The 17,960-nt window shown below is 41.0% G+C and overlaps 1 protein-coding gene and 1 non-coding gene across 13 annotated transcripts in view; one reads left to right on the top strand and one right to left on the bottom strand.

Moving 5' to 3' along the window:
- Positions 1–1,722: 1,722 nt before the first annotated feature.
- On the bottom strand, positions 1,723–1,794 carry TRNAC-GCA (transfer RNA cysteine (anticodon GCA)). The gene has a single exon. It is a non-coding gene; the product is annotated as a tRNA-Cys (tRNA).
- Positions 1,795–8,391: 6,597 nt separating this feature from the next.
- DTNB (dystrobrevin beta) overlaps positions 8,392–17,960 on the top strand; it is a 241,145-nt gene continuing 231,576 nt past the window's right edge. For all 12 annotated transcript variants that reach the window (XM_069582811.1, XM_069582806.1, XM_069582810.1 and 9 more), the window contains exon 1: positions 8,392–9,128. The gene's annotated coding sequence lies outside the window, so the exon portion shown is untranslated. The remainder of the gene's footprint in view (positions 9,129–17,960) is intronic.

Genomic DNA, 17,960 nt, shown 5'->3' with positions numbered 1-17,960 from the left:
CTTTGCTGTTATAAGCAGTGCTTGAACATGCCTCTCTTTTTTTTTTTTTTTTTTTAAAAAAAGACTTGACTGTGCCAAGTCTTAGTTGTAACATGTGGGCCTTCAGTTTTTGTTGCAATATGTGGGATCTAGTTCCCTGACCAGGGATCAAACCTGCCCCATGCCTTAGGAGTAGGCAGTCTTAGCTACTGCACATATCAAGAGTGCCTTTTGGGTGAAACTCTTGAATATGAAGTATGCAAAATTTCATCATTATGAGGCATTGACAAAATGGCTGTACTAATTTACATTCCCAGCATTGGTGCATAAGAATTTGCAATTGATCAACCACTTGTTCAACATTTGAAATTGTCAGGATTTAAAAGTTTTGCCTTTCTAGTAGCTGTGCAACATTTAACATTAATTTGCAGTTTCCATAATACTAATGAAATTGAGGATCTTCTCATATGTTTAGTTGCCACATGTGTTCGCTTCTCTATAAAATATATGCTTTATACTTTTGCCCTCTTTTCTATTGGGTTGTTTGTCTCACATGTATTTTTAAGCAAAATTTTAATCATAGTATACATACTATCTTACACTTTTCCAAGACATGAAATATTCTTTTGCATTGTGATTTTAGCGGCCATGGTATCTTCTATCTCATGGATATCTCATAATTTAATTAATTAAAGCCCTGTTCCTTTCCCCCTCTCCCCAGTTCTTGTTTTTAGAATTAACTCTGGTAAGATATCCTAATGCATAAATGTAATTACACATCCACTGAAAATTTTCATAAAATTAGTTGCAAGAATGTGGATTTCTGGCTCAAAGAATGTCAATATTTTATAAGATTTTGACAATTATTTTCAAATCATCTTCTAGAAAAGTCATATAATTTACATTTCTTTAAAAAAGCTTTAACACTGGATATTAAATTTTAAATATCTTGCTAATGTAAGTAGTAAATATTAGCAATAAAGATAATCACATTATCATTATTATTAATTAATTAATATTAATAATTAATATTAGAATATATTTACTGTCCATTGTGTTTCTTCTTTTCTTGATATTAATTCTTTTTCTCCAGTTTACTGTTTGCATTAGACTAAAACTTATATCTAAGTACTATGTTCAAAATGCCTTGGTTTACTTCTTTGTCCCACTTGACATACAGTTGGGTTCATTTTTTTCTATTTGCATTTAGTTACAGGTTTTAATTTTTCTCTACTCTAATTGATTTACTTTTATTATTTGAATATACATAATTATTAACATAGCAATGACAAGATGGCCATACACTATATTTGCTTTTGATCTTTGTTTTTATAACTTAATAATCTACCCTGGTAATTACTTTGTATCAGTTCATAAAGATACTCTTCATTGCTTCTCAGTAGCCAACTGTGTGTAAGTATCACAGTTTGCTCAACCCATCTTCTGTGTTTGGGCATTTAGGTAGTTTCCAATATCCTGCAAATACCATTAATGGTGCAATGAAGAAGCTTCCATATGTAAGAGTACCTATTATTTTGGAGAGATCATTTTTAGAATAAATTCCGAGAAGTGGGAGTGCTAGTTTGAAAGGTAAATGTGCAAATGTTCCAGTGAAAGTGAAGTCGCTCAGTCGTGTCCGACTCTTTGTGGCCCCGTGGACTGTAGCCCACCAAGCTCCTCTGTCCATGGGATTCTCCAGGCAAGAGTACTGGAGTGGGTTGCCATTTCCTTCTCCAAGGGATCTTCCCTACCCAGGGATCGAACCCAGGTCTCCTGCATTGCAGGCAGATGCTTTAACCTCTGAGCCACCAGGGAAGCCAGTAGATATTGCCAAATACCCCTCCACAGGAGTTGTACTATTTTTCATGCCCTCTAGTAATATCTGTTTCCCTGTAATTTCACCAACAGATTGAGGCTGTGTAGGTCTATCCAGTGGTCCCCACACCATTATTTAAAAATTCCTTTTCACCGCTGCCATTTAACTGGTTATCATATACTGGATTTTTATATTTTTGTTGGATTGATTTCTGTTCGCCATTCAGTTACAATGGTCTTGATAGTCATATGTCAGAACCACACTGTTTGCATTTAGGAGGCTCTGTAGTATGTTTTAGTATTTGCTGGGACTAACCACCTCTCATAACTCCTCATTTTCAGTGTTTTACTAGCTATTCTTGAGGTTTTTTTCCATATGATCTTTGGTATCAATTTGTCTAGCTGCAATAAAAACTTGTGTATATTTTTTGCAGAAGCATGTTAAATTCATAAATTAACATAAGAGGAACATATTTTGGTGATATGAGATATTTTAACTGAAACCAAGGGATGTCTTGTTCAAGTATACTTTTGGGTCTTTCAAGATTCTTTTTTATAAAAGAACTTTTATAAAATTAAAAAAAATTTTTTAAGAACTCTTTTTTGCAAATAACTAAATTTATTGAGACATAATTCACTTTCTTTTTTTTTTTTCATAATTCACTTTCAATCCATCTATTTAAAGTGTGGAATTCAGTGGGTTTTATTATATTCATGGAGTTATATAACTATCACCACAATCAACTTTAGAGCATTTCTATCATTTCAAAAAGTAAACCCATACCCATTATCAGTCCTTTCCCAGTACCTCAACCCCTCCAGCCTCTGGCAATCACTAATCTCCTGTCTCTATGGACTTGCCTATTCTGGACATTTCATATATTCAGTTCAGTTCAGCAGCTCAGTCGTGTCTGACTCTTTGCAACCCCATTTCATATATACGGCGTCATATAATACGTGGTCTTCTGTAACTGGCTTCTTTCACTGGGCATAATGTTTTCAAGGTTCAGCCATGTTATACCACATACTCCATTAATTTTTTTTATTGTTGAATAATATGCCACTGTATGGGTGGATTTACTGTATTTTGTTTATCCATTTCTCAGTTGATAGACTTTTGGGGTTGTTTTCGCTTTTTGGCTATTGGGAATAAGACCCAATGTGTATGTATGGATCTTCGTGTGGGCATATATATTCAAGTCTCTTGGGTATATACCTAGAAGTAGAATTGCTGGGTTAGATGATAACTTTATGTTTCACATTTTCAGGAACTGCCAAGCTGTTTTCCAGAGCAATTGCACTGTTTACATTCCTACTTACAGAGAATCTAATTTCCAATTTCTCCACATCATCACCAAACTTGTTATTGTCTGTGATTTTGGAAATGGGGGTGAAGTAGCATCTCACTGTGTCTTTGGTTTATATTACACTAATAGCTAATCATGTTGAACATATGTTTTGAAGAAATCCTTTCCCATTTTTCAATTGGGTTATCTGTCTTATGGTTGTTGTATCGTTCCTACATTCTGGTTATAAGCTCCTTATCATACATATTATTTAGAAATATTTACTCCCATTCTGTAGACTGCCTTTGAACTTTTTATGGCATCCTTTGACACACGAAAGTTTTTAATTTGGGGTATATATCTGTCTTTTCTTTTGTCATTTGTGTTTGTGGCATTGTATCTAAGAAGGGTTTGCCAAACCCATGATACTAAAGATTTATATTTATGTTTTCTTCTGAGTGTTTTATAGTTCTAGTTTTTATATTTAGGTTGTTGAAGTCCTAAGCAGCACCACCGAATGTGACGGTATTTGGAGATAAAGTCTTTTAAAAGATGATTAAGTTAAAATTAGCTCATTAGTTCAGTTCAGTTCAGTCACTCAGTCGTGTCCGATTCTTTGCAACCCCATGAATCGCAGCACGCCAGGCCTTTCTGTCCATCAACCACTCCCAGAGTTCACCCAAACTCATGTGCATCGAGTCGATGATGCCATCCAGCCATCTCATCCGCGGTCGTCCCCTTCTCCTCTTGCCCCCAATCCCTCCCAGCATCAGAGTCTTTTAAGTTAAAATTAGCTCATTAGAGTGGACCCTATTTGTATATGACTGATGTCCTTAGAAGAACAGGAGATTAGAATACAGACAGTCACAGTGCAAAGGGAAGGCCACGTGTGCACACAGGGAGAAGATGGCCATCTACACGCCAAGGAGAGAGGCCTCAGAAGAAATCAACCCTGCTTGCACCTTGATCTTGGACTTCTAGCCTCCAGGACTCTGAGGAAATAAGTTGCTGCTCTTTAGGTCAGTCTGTGGTACTTTATTATGGTAATTCTTGCAAAGTAATACGAAAACCCCACTTGGTCATTTTACATTATCTTCTTAAATCACACAGGTCTTGTGCTTTTTTGAGAGAGAGAAATAACTTTATTTCTTTTCTACTAGTATAGGAGTGGCAAACTGCAACTTATGGACCATATCTAGTCTGTTGCCTACTTTGGTTAATCCAGTTTATTTGGGACATAGCCACATCCACTTATTTGCATATTATTTATGGCTGCTTTGGTGCTACAATGGCAGGGTTGAATAGTTAAACCTGCAACTCAAAATATTTACTATCTGGGGCTTTAGAAAAATATTTGCTGACCCCTGCTCTAGTAGCTACTTAGGATGGGCTTATGTGGACAGTTCTTGCATTTTAAAAAGTCTTTTTTTATAGCCTTTGATGCTTGAAAAACAGCATGGATGGATGGATATAAAATCCTTAGCTGGTATTTTCTTTCCTTGAGCTTTTAGGAAATACTGAAAATACGGCGTCACTATAGCCTTGCTTTGCTGTTAAGAAGTCTGATGCCAAATATTTTGGTTACCAGACTCATAACAAACTACCTACCTAAAAGGAAAGCATAAAGAAAGAACCATTTTGATTATAATTTCACAACCTTTGGAGTCAGGAATTCAGGTAGGATTTGACTGGGTGAATATCAGCTGATGGCTGGGCTCATACAGAGAATTCATGGAGACCTCCCTCATATCAGCAAGGATCAGGCAAGATCTCCCTCTCCGTGTAGTCTCAGAACCTCTCCTCAGGGAGTTAGATATGGGCAAGTGTTCCCAAAGACCTAGGTGGTCTCTTCAAGACTTCTTTCGACCTAGGCTTGGAAGTCCCATAATATCACACATTTTATGGGTCAAGCAATTCACTTAGGCCAGCCTGGATACAGAAAATATAGTTATCTTTAATGTATTGCAGCCTTATTTTCTTACATTTTTAAATAATTTGAAGCCATGAAGATAATTATTGTTATTTGTCTATAATTTTAAGAAGGGAAATGGCAACCCCTTCCAGTACTCTTGCCTGGAAAATCCCATGGACGGAGGAGCCTGGTAGGCTACAGTCCATGGGGTTGCAGAGAGTCGGACACGACTGAGTGACTTCACTTTCACTTCCTGGTGGCTCAGTGGTGAAGATTCTGCCTGCCAATGCAGAAAACACACATTCGATCCCTGATCGGGGAAGATTCCACATGCCGTGGAGCAGCTGTGTCTGTGCGACACAACTGTTGAGCTTGTGTTCTAGAGACGGCAAGCTGCGACTACGGCGCCATTGTGCCACAACTGTTGAAGCCCGCGCACCCTAGAGCCTGTGCTCTGCAACAAGAGAAGCCGCCGCAATGAGAAGCCCTTGCCCTGCAACCAGAGAGTAGCTCCTGCTCACTGCAACTAGAGAAAGGCCCTCAGGGCAACGCAGACCCAGTACCGCCAAAAACGAATAAATGAATAAAATGAATAGTTTAAAGAGACTAGCTCTAAGGATTAATCATTCTGTGGTCATTTCCCCAAGTACATGTGAGCCCTTTCATTTTGTAAGTAAGTATTTTCGTATTTGCAGAATGTTTCTTAGAGTTTTATCATATGTGGAACTTCAGTTATATATACGTTGGACATTCTTTGATTGTATTCAAAGAATATTCCAAAGAGACAGAGAAACAAGCACAGAGGTATGGAGATAGGGAAAGGGGAAATGTTTCAGGGGTTTGGATGGGGTGTATGTAGGAAGAGACAAGAGACTGAAGGGAAAATAAGACAAAGGCTAGATAAATGAAGGTCTTATGTGCCAGCCATGACACCACAAGCAGCAAGTTTAAAAAACTTTTTTTTTTTTCTGACCTGCAGTATGGACAATGGATCAGAAGGAACAGGACTGCAGGAGGAGACAAGATAAGATGCTATTGCATTAGTCTAGGTAAGAGGGGCTAAGAGGGACAGATTCTAGATTTATGCATGAGGAGAGTCAACAGAATTGTTGAGTGTGTGGTGTGTGTCTGTGCTCACTCTCTGCCACCCTTTGCATGGCCTGCCCGGCTCCTCTGTCTGTGGGGTTTTTCAGGCAAGGATACTGAGTGGGTTGCCATTTCCCCCTCCAAGGGATCTTGCTGACCCAGGGAGAGACCTGGGGTCTCCTGCATTGCAGGGGAATTCTTTACTGCTGAGCCACTGGGGAAGCTGAGTGTGGTGGTGTTGGGGGTAAAGATTCAAGGATGACTCCCAGGTTCTGGGCAACTGAGTGGACAGGAAAGCTAACCGTTTTATTTATTCATTTTTATTTTTTGACCACTCTGTGCAGCAAGTGGGATCTTTGTTCCCTGACCAAGGATCAAACCTGCAACCCTACTCCCTCCATCCCCACCACTGGATCACTAGGAAAGTCCTGACGCTAACAGCTTTTAGAAAAGTAGAGCTTGAGGTGTCTCTAGGACATCCAGGTAGAGATGTCTGGTAGACTTGTGTGTGTGCAGAACTCAGGTGAGTGGTCTGAGCTAGTTAACACACTCGGGAGCTGCTGATATATGTGGCAGATGAAGATAGAGTGGACACAACACCTCAGGGAGAAGGCACTGTCTGGGGTGTGATGAAAGCTGAGAACAGGACTTTGGAGACTGAAGAGTAGTCAGAGGGATTAGATGAGTCTTGTTGCAAAGGCCAGGGGGATGTCAAAAGGAATGGAATGTCCTGTGTTACCAAATGCTACCAGGAGCTCGAGTAATAGAGGACTCAAAAATGGCCTGGGGCATTGAGGATGAAGCCAGTGCTTACTGACTGAGAGCAGTGCAGTGATGTGGTGGGGACGGAAGCTACACACTATAGGTTGGGGAGTGAGAGGGAGCTGAGTTAGCAGAAATGAGTGTAAACTGCTTTTAAGACTTTTGTCAAGGAAAAGACAGGGAGGGAATAGTAACTGGAGTATCATCTAGAGTCACAGAGGTTTCTTCTTTTTTCTTTAGGACAAGAAAAACTTCAACATGAATAAACGGTGAAAGCAAAGGACATGTAGGTAAAAGAGGCTGGTAATTTTGAGAGTGAGGGTGATGATTGCATGTTTGAAAGATTGCAATATGTTTCTGAGGATGTGAGAACTGATGAAATGCAGAACTGAGATGGAGAGATGCTAATATGAATATATTTGAAATGGTTTAATTCCCAGAATGGCTATCCACATACTGATATTATTTTGGTTTCAATCAGTATAGCAAACACAGCAAGCAACATTTTTACAGATTTATTTTACATCATTTACACATCTTTCCTCCAAAGGACAGAATCAATGTTTTATCCTTTCACTGCCTCCCACACAGTTGATGCTTAGTGAGAAGTTAAGTGAATAAACAAAGTGTCTCTTAACCCTGAGTATCTTAACATATTCAGAACATGGTTAAGACCCTGCATACAAGTGAAAAAGTCTTCTTCTTTTTTTTTTTTTTGAAAAAGTCTTCTAAGCATGCAAAACAGTCACAAAATTCATGAGTGATAGGTGATGCCAATTTTTTTTTTTTAGGAATGTTTACTCTCCTTAACAAAGTTGGTTATCAGCACTTTCTTCACCTTAGGGGCTTAAAAATAGGAAGAGGAGAGCAGGAGGAAAAGGATGCTCTAAAGACAGGCAGGCAGACCACAGCAGAAGGTGGCACAATCTGCTTTACTATAAGGTGCCAAAAAGCGTGAAAAACCAGACTCAAAGCACAGGGCTGTCTTAGCTTCCGGATTTACATCCGCCACCAACATATCAAAAGTCCTTAAAGGACACTGCTGTTTTCAGCCTTAAATGATGTTGACAAGAATGATCCTATGCGGAGGGAGGTAGAGAGGGAGGTTCAAGAGGGAGGGAACAAATGTATACCTATGGCTGATTCATGTTAATGTTTGGCAGAAACCAACACAATTCTGTAAAGCAATTATCCTTCAATTAAAAAAAATAAATTAAGAAAAGAATGATCTTTTGAGTGCTTAAAAAAAAAAAGCTTTGCTGTTCCCCATGTAGCATCATCTGTTTCACGTAGTTTGGAAAGGATTCTATCAAAAACGGATATTCAAAAAAAGCCGATGCAGAGATGGTAAACCTCCGTCGCTCTCTGTTCCTTTGCCCAAGCTGTTTACCTAAATTTTGATGTCCCTCCCTTTTTTCCCTCCTAGGACTCCTCTCTATCTTCCTTGCAGGCTGAACACAGATGCCGCCTCTTCCAGGAACCTCTCCGCATCGTCCAGGCGGAAGTAATCTCTTCCTCCTCTGAGCTCCCACAGCATCTCATAGTGGCTCTGGCTTTGCATGGGTCACCAGACCTGGTTGTTTACACGGCTGCTTTTCCACTAAGTTATGCGCTCCTGGAGACCGGGGACCGTGACCGTGACGGTGTACCCACACAGCACCTGGTACAGCGTTACAGAGCTAGGCACCGAGTCGGTGCTCAGTAAACAGTTTGCTGAGTTGAACTAATTTGGAAATACCACTCAGGGCAGTGACTCCTGCTCCAGGCGCGGATGATGAATGATTTATGGGGGTGGTTCTTCGCATTCTTTACCTTGTAGTCACGTCGGGCCGAACATCCAGGTGGCGGGGTACATACCTGTGGAGTTGAAACGCACCTCCGCCGCCCGCTGCCGGCTCTCGGGAAAAGCCCGCAGGGGGCAAGTTTCCCCCGCCCTCCCGGAACCGGGCCGCAGGGGGCGGGGTTCGAAGGGAACCCGGCCCGCCGGCCCGCCCCCTCCTCGGCGCGGCGGAAGCCCCGCCCCCAGCCGCGCGCTCGCGCAGGCGGCGCGTGCCCGCCCCCAGCCCTGCGCCCTCGCGCCCTCGAGCCCTCGCACCGGGGGCGGGCTCGCTGCGCGTGCCGGGAGGGTAAGCGGCGCGAGCCGGGTGCCTGAGAACGTTCGCCGCGGGGGCGGCTCCGAGGCCTGAGCGGGCGCCGCCACCGCCACAACCGCGGGGGCCGGGCCGGAGGAGGCGGAGGAGGTTGCAGCCGCCGGAGTCCTTCTCGACGCCCCCAGATCCGGCCGGGAAGTGAGTACGGCGAGGGTTTGCGGCCGCTGCCCCAGGCTGCGGGAGAGGAGCGCGGTGCCGGAGCCTCGCGCCCGCAAGGAGCGGGAAGGCACCCGCGCAGCGCCCGCACCCCGGCAGCCTGCGGGGGTTTGCAGGGCCGGGAGCGGCGGAGACGGCCCCCCGGGATCCGGGGCCGCTGCACCGCGCGCGCTGTGAACGGAGACCGCTCCGCGCTCCCGGCCCTGGAGGGGCGAGCGGAGAGGATGGAGCGGACTCCGCGGCCGGCGTTGCCGGCCTCTGAGCCCTGGGTCGGGTAGGGGGCTCCGGTGTTCCGATCGCGCTTTGGCTGGCGGACATGGAGCCGGGGTGCGGGCGCAGGGTGATGCTGCCCGAGCCGGCTTGGTGGAAGGAGGCTCTGCATTAGGTGTTGAAGGGGGCGAAGGAGGCAGGTCCTGGCAGAGGGCAGGTGAGTCAGGCAGGCCCTGGCAGAGGGAAGGGAATTTATTTCCGATCATCCCCAAACACTATTTCCCGAGGCGCCTAACTGTGACCCTGTGCACCGAGGTCACCCTTTTAAGGAAAGTGTCCTGAGAGGAGGAAGGATGCAACTAACGAATGCTTGCTGTTAAATTCCTGTGCCAGGCCTTGGGATTAGGAAGACCTTCCAGCAGCCTCAGCAGACAGTTTGTTGGTTAACTACCTTGGGTAGAGAACCGTAGTCAGCACTGGGGTCACAATTGTGTAAAGCACAACCATCATTTGCTACTTAGGTGCTGGCAGTTTGGTTGTAAAGGTTTGCGTAAGAAATACAAAGCAGCTTTGAATTTTGTCTCTTTCACTTTGTCTTCTTCCCAGTAGTATTGGGAAATTGGAGCCATAAAATTGCTTGGTTTGAGGATTAAAGCAGGAGGGTCAAGGAAGCTTGTGGGAGGTATTTGGGAGAGTTTTATAGACACTTCTGTGTAACATTTAAAGAGAGAGAAGGAAAAAAGGAAATTGGAAAGAGGAAGTTCCCTTTCTTCCCAAGCAGCAGGCACTGAACATACTGCATGAATGAATGGACCAAGCAAGGTTTTGCTCTATTTTATGTGAAGCACTGTTGATCAGTGTGATGTTAGGGATGCTGATGGACTTCCCTTGTGCCTTAAGTTTCCTCTCTCTTTTTTTGCCCTGTAAGAGGTTCTTAGGTTTGGGCTAAGCAAGTGGCTAAGGTGATGGAGTTGTATCTTGTGGCTGTGCTGCCACCTTCGCTACTTTATTCTGTGTTGACTGCCAGGGTCTTACTCCTAGGGTCATTGCTTCAAATCATCCCATCCTGGCCTTTCTCTCTGCTGTCACTTGAGGAAGGGGAAAATGTCTGTCTAGAGAGCATGCTTTCATTTTTATCTTGGCTCTTGCATCTTAGATCTGTGGTCAGCGAATGTGACTCTGCTCTTACCCATGAGGGCTGGGACTCTGCGTTTTTTCCTGCCTTCATTGAATTTCTGGACTCTCAAGCTCCAGGCTGCTGTTTCAGTTGCCTGGGTTGCAGTGCCTGTTGGGTTACTTTGTCTGCCAAACTAAAACTTGACCTTTTATGAGTTCTGGGAGGATTTTTATCATACATCAGTGGAATTACCTTTGAAGGCAGTTGTGTAGTCAGCGTAGTGTTGGCAGGAGTTTTGAGTGTCCGCTATGACTGAGAGAGAAAATTTCTACTTAGGAAGTCAGATTTAAAACCAATGGAATTGGTTTAAAGCACTTACTTTATATCTTTAAATCTCTCAGGACCTATGTTTCCTTGTATAAAAATAAAATATTAATTCAAATTTGGCCTTGTGTGGTAAGCCTTGAAGAACTAAGTCAATTTCTCTTTAGTTTTAGGGCGGTAACAATTAATTAAGAGTGCATCCATCAGGTGTCTACTAGTTCTTATTTTGGGGTACCTCAGTGCTGTACTTTAGGATGCCTTGTTCTCCATTTTCTCAGTAATATTGTGTTTTATTTATTTATATATTTAGTTTACATTTAGAAGTAGAAGTGTTTGTCGCTCAGTCATGTCTGACTCTTTGCGACCCCATGGACTGTAGCCTGCCAGGCTCCTCTGTCCATGGAATTCTCCAGGCAAGATTACTGGAGTGGGTTGCCATTTATTTCTAAATCACCTTTATTGATGTTTGCACAGATGTCCTGTGCAGAGCTGGTGGAGTTTGAAAAATGTATATACAAATCTTCCTCAGCTTCTGATGGGGTTATGTCTGATAAACCCACTGTAAATTGAAAGTACAGTAGGTTAAAAATGCATTTAATACACCCCATCTACCAAACATCATAGCTTAAGCTAGCCTACCTTAAACATGCTCAGAACACTTACATTAACCTACAGTTGAGCAAAATCATCTAAAACACAATGCCTGTGTTATAATAAAGTGTTGAATGTTTCATGTAATTTACTGAAACTGTACTGAAAGTGAAAAGCAGAGTTGTTGTAAGTGTCTCAGCTGTTTATCCTGGTGATCTTGTGGCTGACCAGGAGGTGTGGATCATTGCCACTGCCCAGTGTCACGAGTATCATACTGCATATTGCTAGCCAGGGAAAGGGTCAAAATTCAGATTTGAAGCAGTTTCACTGAATGCGTATTGCTTTTGCAGCATCATGAAGTCAAAAATCATAAGTCAAATGATTGTAAGTTGGGGACTGTCTGCTTTGTAACCACTATGTCAACAAAGATAAAGAAATTTACATCACTCCAGAAACTCCCTCATGCTGGTTTGCAATACCCTCATTTCCTCTTACTTTATTTATTTCTAGTTACACAAGCATCAGGGCCGTGGCATTGGTGCAGGAAATATACTGCTGGGTTTTAGGGGTTGCCATTCACACAGGAATCCCTGTGAGTGGCAGTTCCTGGGGTTTCATCCTGCAGCCTGGAGCTGTGTCCTGCAGCTGTGCAAATGGCTTGTGAATGCGCACTTTCTCGTAAAAGGCTCAAACAGAACATACAGAAGAAAACCCCCCTTGACCCACTCTCTTCTCCACTGAAACTGCAGTTAGCAGTTTGTTGTGATCCTTCCAGACCTTTCCCTATGTATTATCATCTACATATAGGTAATAAAAATAGGTTTCCCCCCACATCCACATTAATGACATGATACTGTACACACTGGTCTGCAACATTCTAACAGAATGCCTGAGATCTTTCCGTGATGGAACACAAAGATCTACCTGATTCTTCTTGATTTCTGCACAATCCCATATGTAGTACATATTGTCAATACAATAGTTTATTTAATCCTCTGCTCATTAATGGCCATTACAGCTGTTTGCCATTTTACACATTGTTGTAGTGAGTGAAAAGGAGAATTTCTGGGTCAGAGGAGTATATGCTTTAAATTAGTTGATGGAGATTTAACCAAGTTGCTCCGTGAAGCTCTGGTTCATTTATTTTTAAATGCTGAGTAGTGTTCAGTTGTAGACTTAAGTCACTGTTTCTGTGTCCTTTGCTCGCTGTGGGACAGTTAGGTTACTTTGGATACTAATTCATAGGTGGGCTTAATGTGCTCCCAGTGCATCCTGCCAGTCAGAGGCTTGTTAACAATGTCTTCCGTTGTTTACAAGTTTTACATTTTAATGTGTTTATGAAAAAATTTCCATTAAATAAAAAAAAAGTTTGTTTCCCTGTCTAGTTTAAGTAATTTTCTCTGCCCCAGGGTATGAATTAGATATATCTGTATTTTCTTCTAAAATTAAAAAAAAGGTTTTGCTTTCTGTGTGGTGTTCCTATATGGAATAATGGAGTGATGATTTTGTTTTCAATTTGGATAACCACTTTTTCAACACTTTTTCTCATTTTTATTTTTTAAAATTATTTATTTAGCTGTGCCAGGTCTTAGTTGTGACATGTGCGATCTAGATCCCTGACCAGGGACTGAACCCAGGCCCCTTGCATTGGGAGTGCTGAGTCTTGGCCACTGGACCACCAGGGAAGTTCCTCTCATATTTTTTGTTTTTATTGTGGTAAAATATGCATAACATAAAATTTACTATTTTCATCATTGTTAATTGTACAGTTCTGTGGCATTAAGTATATTTACATTGTTGTATAGCCATCACTCTCTAGTTACAGAATGGATTTCCATTTCCATTTTTATCTTTCTCAACTGAAACTCTGTATCCATTAAACACTAACTTCCCATTCTTTTCTCCCTCCAGCCCCTGGCAACCACCATTCTGCTTTTTGTCTCTGTGAACTTGACTGCTAGAGGTACTTCACATAAGTGAAATCATACAACATTTTTTACTATATTTGTGACAACTGGTAGATAAATATGATACATTATTATTAACCTAAGTTCATTTTTATACTAGAGTTCTGCTCTTTTGTGTAGTGCAGTTCTTTGCGGTTTGACAAATGCAAAATATTATCACGTGACATTTTGTGAAATATTGTAGTATCACACAGAATAATTTCACTGCCCCCAAATTCCCTGTATTCCACCCATTTATTCCTCCTTCCCTTCTTCTGAGCTCCTGGTAGCCACTGATCATTTTACTGTGTCTATAGTTTTGTCTTTTCCAGAATGTCATACAGTTTGGATGATACAGTATTGTAGCCTTTCAGACTGGTCTCTGTCGCTTAGCATTATGCTTTTAAGTTTCCTCCGTGTCTTTTCTTGGCTTGATAGCTTCTTTTTATTGCTGAATAATAATTCATTGTATGAAAAGTACCAGAGTTTTGTTTATCCATTCATCTGTTGAGGGATATGTTGGCTAGTTCTAGCTTTTGGCAGTTATGAATAAAGCTTCTATAAATATTAAAGTGCAGGTTTTTGTGTGGACATAGGTTTTCAGCTTTCTTGAGTAAATACCTAGAAGCATGATTGCTGGATGGTATGTTTAGCTTTGTAAGAAACTGCCTGTCTTCCAAAGTGGCTGTCCAGTTTTGCACTCCCAATAATTTAAAAAAGCATATATCCTAGCACCCTAAATGTACTTTAAAAAATAAGTCTTTGTCAGACAGTTCTGTAAAATTAAACTTCATCTGGTATAGATTTATATTCTCATTGTTGCTTTTATGGGCTGTCTTTCTTAGCATTATATTTCTATATGTTTTGAAGTTTTGATTTGCAGACTGAAAAAAAAAAAAAGAGGACGAGAACTGCTGATTTTGTTTCTCTTAGTTCTGTGGTCACCCTTCTCTGGTGATATTTCAAGTGCTTCCATTGATTGACTGGACTCTGGCCAAGAAATCAGATCTGGTAATGGTCAGAGTCCTGCTCTTTGAGGTAATTTCGGCTATTTTAGATCCACTCACAGTGTGTAAGTGTCTTGGTTCAATTCCTGGTCGTGAGGCTGTGTTTTTATCTTCTCGCCTTTCAGAGCCCAGAGCGCCATATAAGCCATAGTTCTAGGCAGAGACCGACAGTGATATTTTTTAGCTTCCTTTGAGCTCTAGCCTCATCCTTGACTTTGAACAGTGAATCTGGCTCAAGTGTCCCCTGTTTCTGCAGCTCCTTGGCTCTGTGTCACTGTGGCCTTGCAGGAAGTCTACACTTGTTCTAGACTCGAGAGTCCAGCAAACCTGTAGCTTTGGTGTGGCTCACAGTTTTGTGTATCTGTTCTGTTTCTGCTCCAGGTGGAGGCTTATCTTGTTTTTGAGCCTTTTTAGTACTTATAAATATATTAAAAAATATCTTTTGCAGTGTATTTGGAGCAAAGGGGATACAGTCAAGTGTTTATTTACTGTGCTGCTTTGACTGGAAGACTTAACTGATCAGGTGCCTTACTAAGCTTTATACCACTTATCTTGTTTTTTGTGTTATTGCAATGCCTAGACCCTCCAGAGCAAAAGTTGAATAGGAAAAGTTGAATGCCCAATGATAACGGGCATTTTAGTCTTTTTCCTGAATGGAAATGCTTCCAGTGTTTCACTATTAGATATGATACTTACTAAAGGTTTCTGGTCGATGTCTTTTGTCAATTTAAGGAAGTTTCCTTCTAGGTTTATATTTTTATTGGGTGTTGAGTTTTATTGAGGGCTTTTTTGGCATTTGTTGAAATTATCATTGTTTTCTTTTTAATATGTTAACAGTAGGACAGACCTTTCTGAGTTGTAGATAACTGAGAGAAACAGATAAATTGTATGATTTACTTGTTAATGCATTTTTAACATTAAATGAACCTTTAAAGAAAATACATTTTGATCTTGAGTTTTTATGTATTAACAATATTGTTATTGTTTCTAAGTCCAACTCTTTTGCAACTCCATGGACTGTAGACCACCAGGCTCCTCTGTTCATGGGATTTCCCAGGCAAGAATACTGGCATGGGTTGCCATTTCCTTTTCCAGGTGATCTTCTCAGCCTAGGGATCAAGCGTGTATCTCCTGCATTGGCATTCTTTACCACTGAGCCACCTGGGAAGCCTATTAATAATATTATATATAAGCCTTATTGTATGTTATATTGCAGCATTTCAGCAATAATTAGGTTTGGACTAAATATTCCTGTAACTAAGCCTCACTATAATAAAATAGTGTACAGTAAAAAAAAATTTTTTTTTGTTTTCGTGGGGGTAACTCTTGGGACTCTCTAAAGACTTTTTTTAGCCCCTAACCATTCCAGCTTCTTCCTGGTTTCTTTTTCTAGACTCTTTAAGTTTTTTTTTTTTTTAATCTCTGCTTGCTCTGTCTCTACTTGCTAAAGAGAGACTTTCTTCTGAAACTAATAACAACTACTGACATACAGGCTACTTACTGTATGTCAAAAGATTTTCAAGATAATGGCTACGCTTTAAACTTTACAACTGTGGAAACATCTGCAATGTTTGGGTGAGGAAAAAGAGCTCAGAGAAGTTACAACTTGTTTAGGTCAGCACAGCTAATTAGTGTTAGGAGTGATATTTGAACCAGGTCCGACTTTAAAGCCCATGTTCTTTCTACATGCTGTCTCTAAACAAGACTTTTATGTTCCAAGTTCAACTTGGGCCTTGTTTTTGGCTAACCCGAATGATCCCTGAGCATGGTGATATGACCACTTTGTGTCTCTAACGTGGTTGCCATGAAAGACTCTTCCTTTAGCCAGGTACTCTGTTGCTTTTTCACCAGTGTGATGTTTTGCATGTTCTTGAGCAGTTCCTTATAGTGACTACACCTTTTTAAACTGTGCAAACAAAAATAGAATAAATAGTATCATGATTAAGCATGTGGTCTCCCCAGTAAACTATTTTTGGACCTTGAGTTTATTTTCCTTTAACTTTTTAAATATTGTGAAAAAAAAATTAAATAAATAAATAAATATTGTGAAATATTGGCCCTCAAAGAGGTATAGAGAATAAAAATAGTGAATACCTGTGTACACACCACTTTTAAGAAACTAGGTTCCTTTTAAAGTTGAACCTCCACTCCTTCCCAGTTGTATTCTCCTCCCCTTCTGAGGGAATCACTCTTCTGTATTTGATGCTTTTCACTCCTGTACATATTTTCATACTTTTATTACATATGTAAATAGCCCTAAAATGTATATTATTGTTTTGCATTAAAAAACCCTCTATGTTAACGGTATTAAGTATGTCTTTTTGTAGCTTTTTTTGTTCCTTTCAGTATTTTGAGACCCATCCATATGGACTATATGTTGCTCTGAAACTGAAAGTCGCTCAGTCGTGTGCTGCAACCGCATAGACTGTGTCCATGGAATTCTCCAGACCACACTACTGGAGTGGATAGCCTTTCCCTTCTCGAGGGGATCTTCCCAACCCAGGGATCGAACCCAGGTCTCCCACATTGCAGACGAATTCTTTACCAACTGAGCCACAAGGAAAGCCCAAGAATGCTGGAGTAGGTAGCCTATCCCTTCTCCAGAGGATCGTCCTGACCCAGGAATCGAACTGGGGTCTCCTGCGTTGCAGGCGGATTCTTTACCAGCTGAGCCATCAAGGAAGCCCGTATGCAGCTCTAGTGGATTCATCTTCTTGGCTGTACAGGATTCTGTTATTGGGCTGTGTCACAGTTTATTTTTATGTTTTCCTGTGGATTGATAATTTGTGCTCTGGTTTGTTTTCTTGCTGTTGCAGAAAATGTTGTTTTGAATATTCTTGTCACGTCTGTGTGCACGGTGCACGTCTTTTATAGTGTGTCCTTGGAGCAACCCGCTGGTATACGTGCCATGCGCATCTTCAACCTTTGTGGTAGTTGCTAGATTCCACTCTGAAGTGGTTTCCCAATTAACATTCACACTAGTGTTGTATGACTTCTGGCCCTCCCCTGCCTTGTCAACCCTTAGTGTTTTAGACTTTATAATTTTGCAAATCTGCTGGATATACCATGCAATCTTATTTTTATGTTTTTATATTAATATTACATGTTTTTCTGATTACTGGTGAGTTTGAACATTGCTCTGTGTTTTTAATTGGCTCTTGAGTTTTGCTCTTCTGTGATTTGCTTGTTTTTATCATTTACCTGTTCTTCTGTTGTGCTGATTGTCTTTTTGCACATTGATTTCTAATTTTAAAATACATTTTTGATGCTAATATTTCACATAGATGGCTTCAAATTTCTTTTTCCAGTTTGTGGCTTTTCTTAAAAAAATTAAAAAAAAAAAGTTTATTTGGCTGTGCTGGGTTTTAGTTTGGGCATGCAGACTCTTAGTTGCAGCATGTGGGATTTAGATCCCTGACTCAGGATCAAACCCGGGCCTCCTGCATTGGACCACTAGGGATGTCCCTCTTTTAAAACTTAAGAAAAAAAAAAAAGTACCTTTTGGTGCATTAAAGTTTTAGATTTGTGGTTTTAATTTGTTGTTTATAAATCTTCCCTACAGACCATAGGCCGAAAAATTATCTTAGTGTTTTCACATCTAAAAAGGTGGTATAATTGA

This window comes from Ovis canadensis, chromosome 3, assembly GCF_042477335.2.
Source record: "Ovis canadensis isolate MfBH-ARS-UI-01 breed Bighorn chromosome 3, ARS-UI_OviCan_v2, whole genome shotgun sequence".
Taxonomy (NCBI): domain Eukaryota; kingdom Metazoa; phylum Chordata; class Mammalia; order Artiodactyla; family Bovidae; genus Ovis; species Ovis canadensis.
This window is presented reverse-complemented; position numbering and strand designations above follow the sequence as displayed.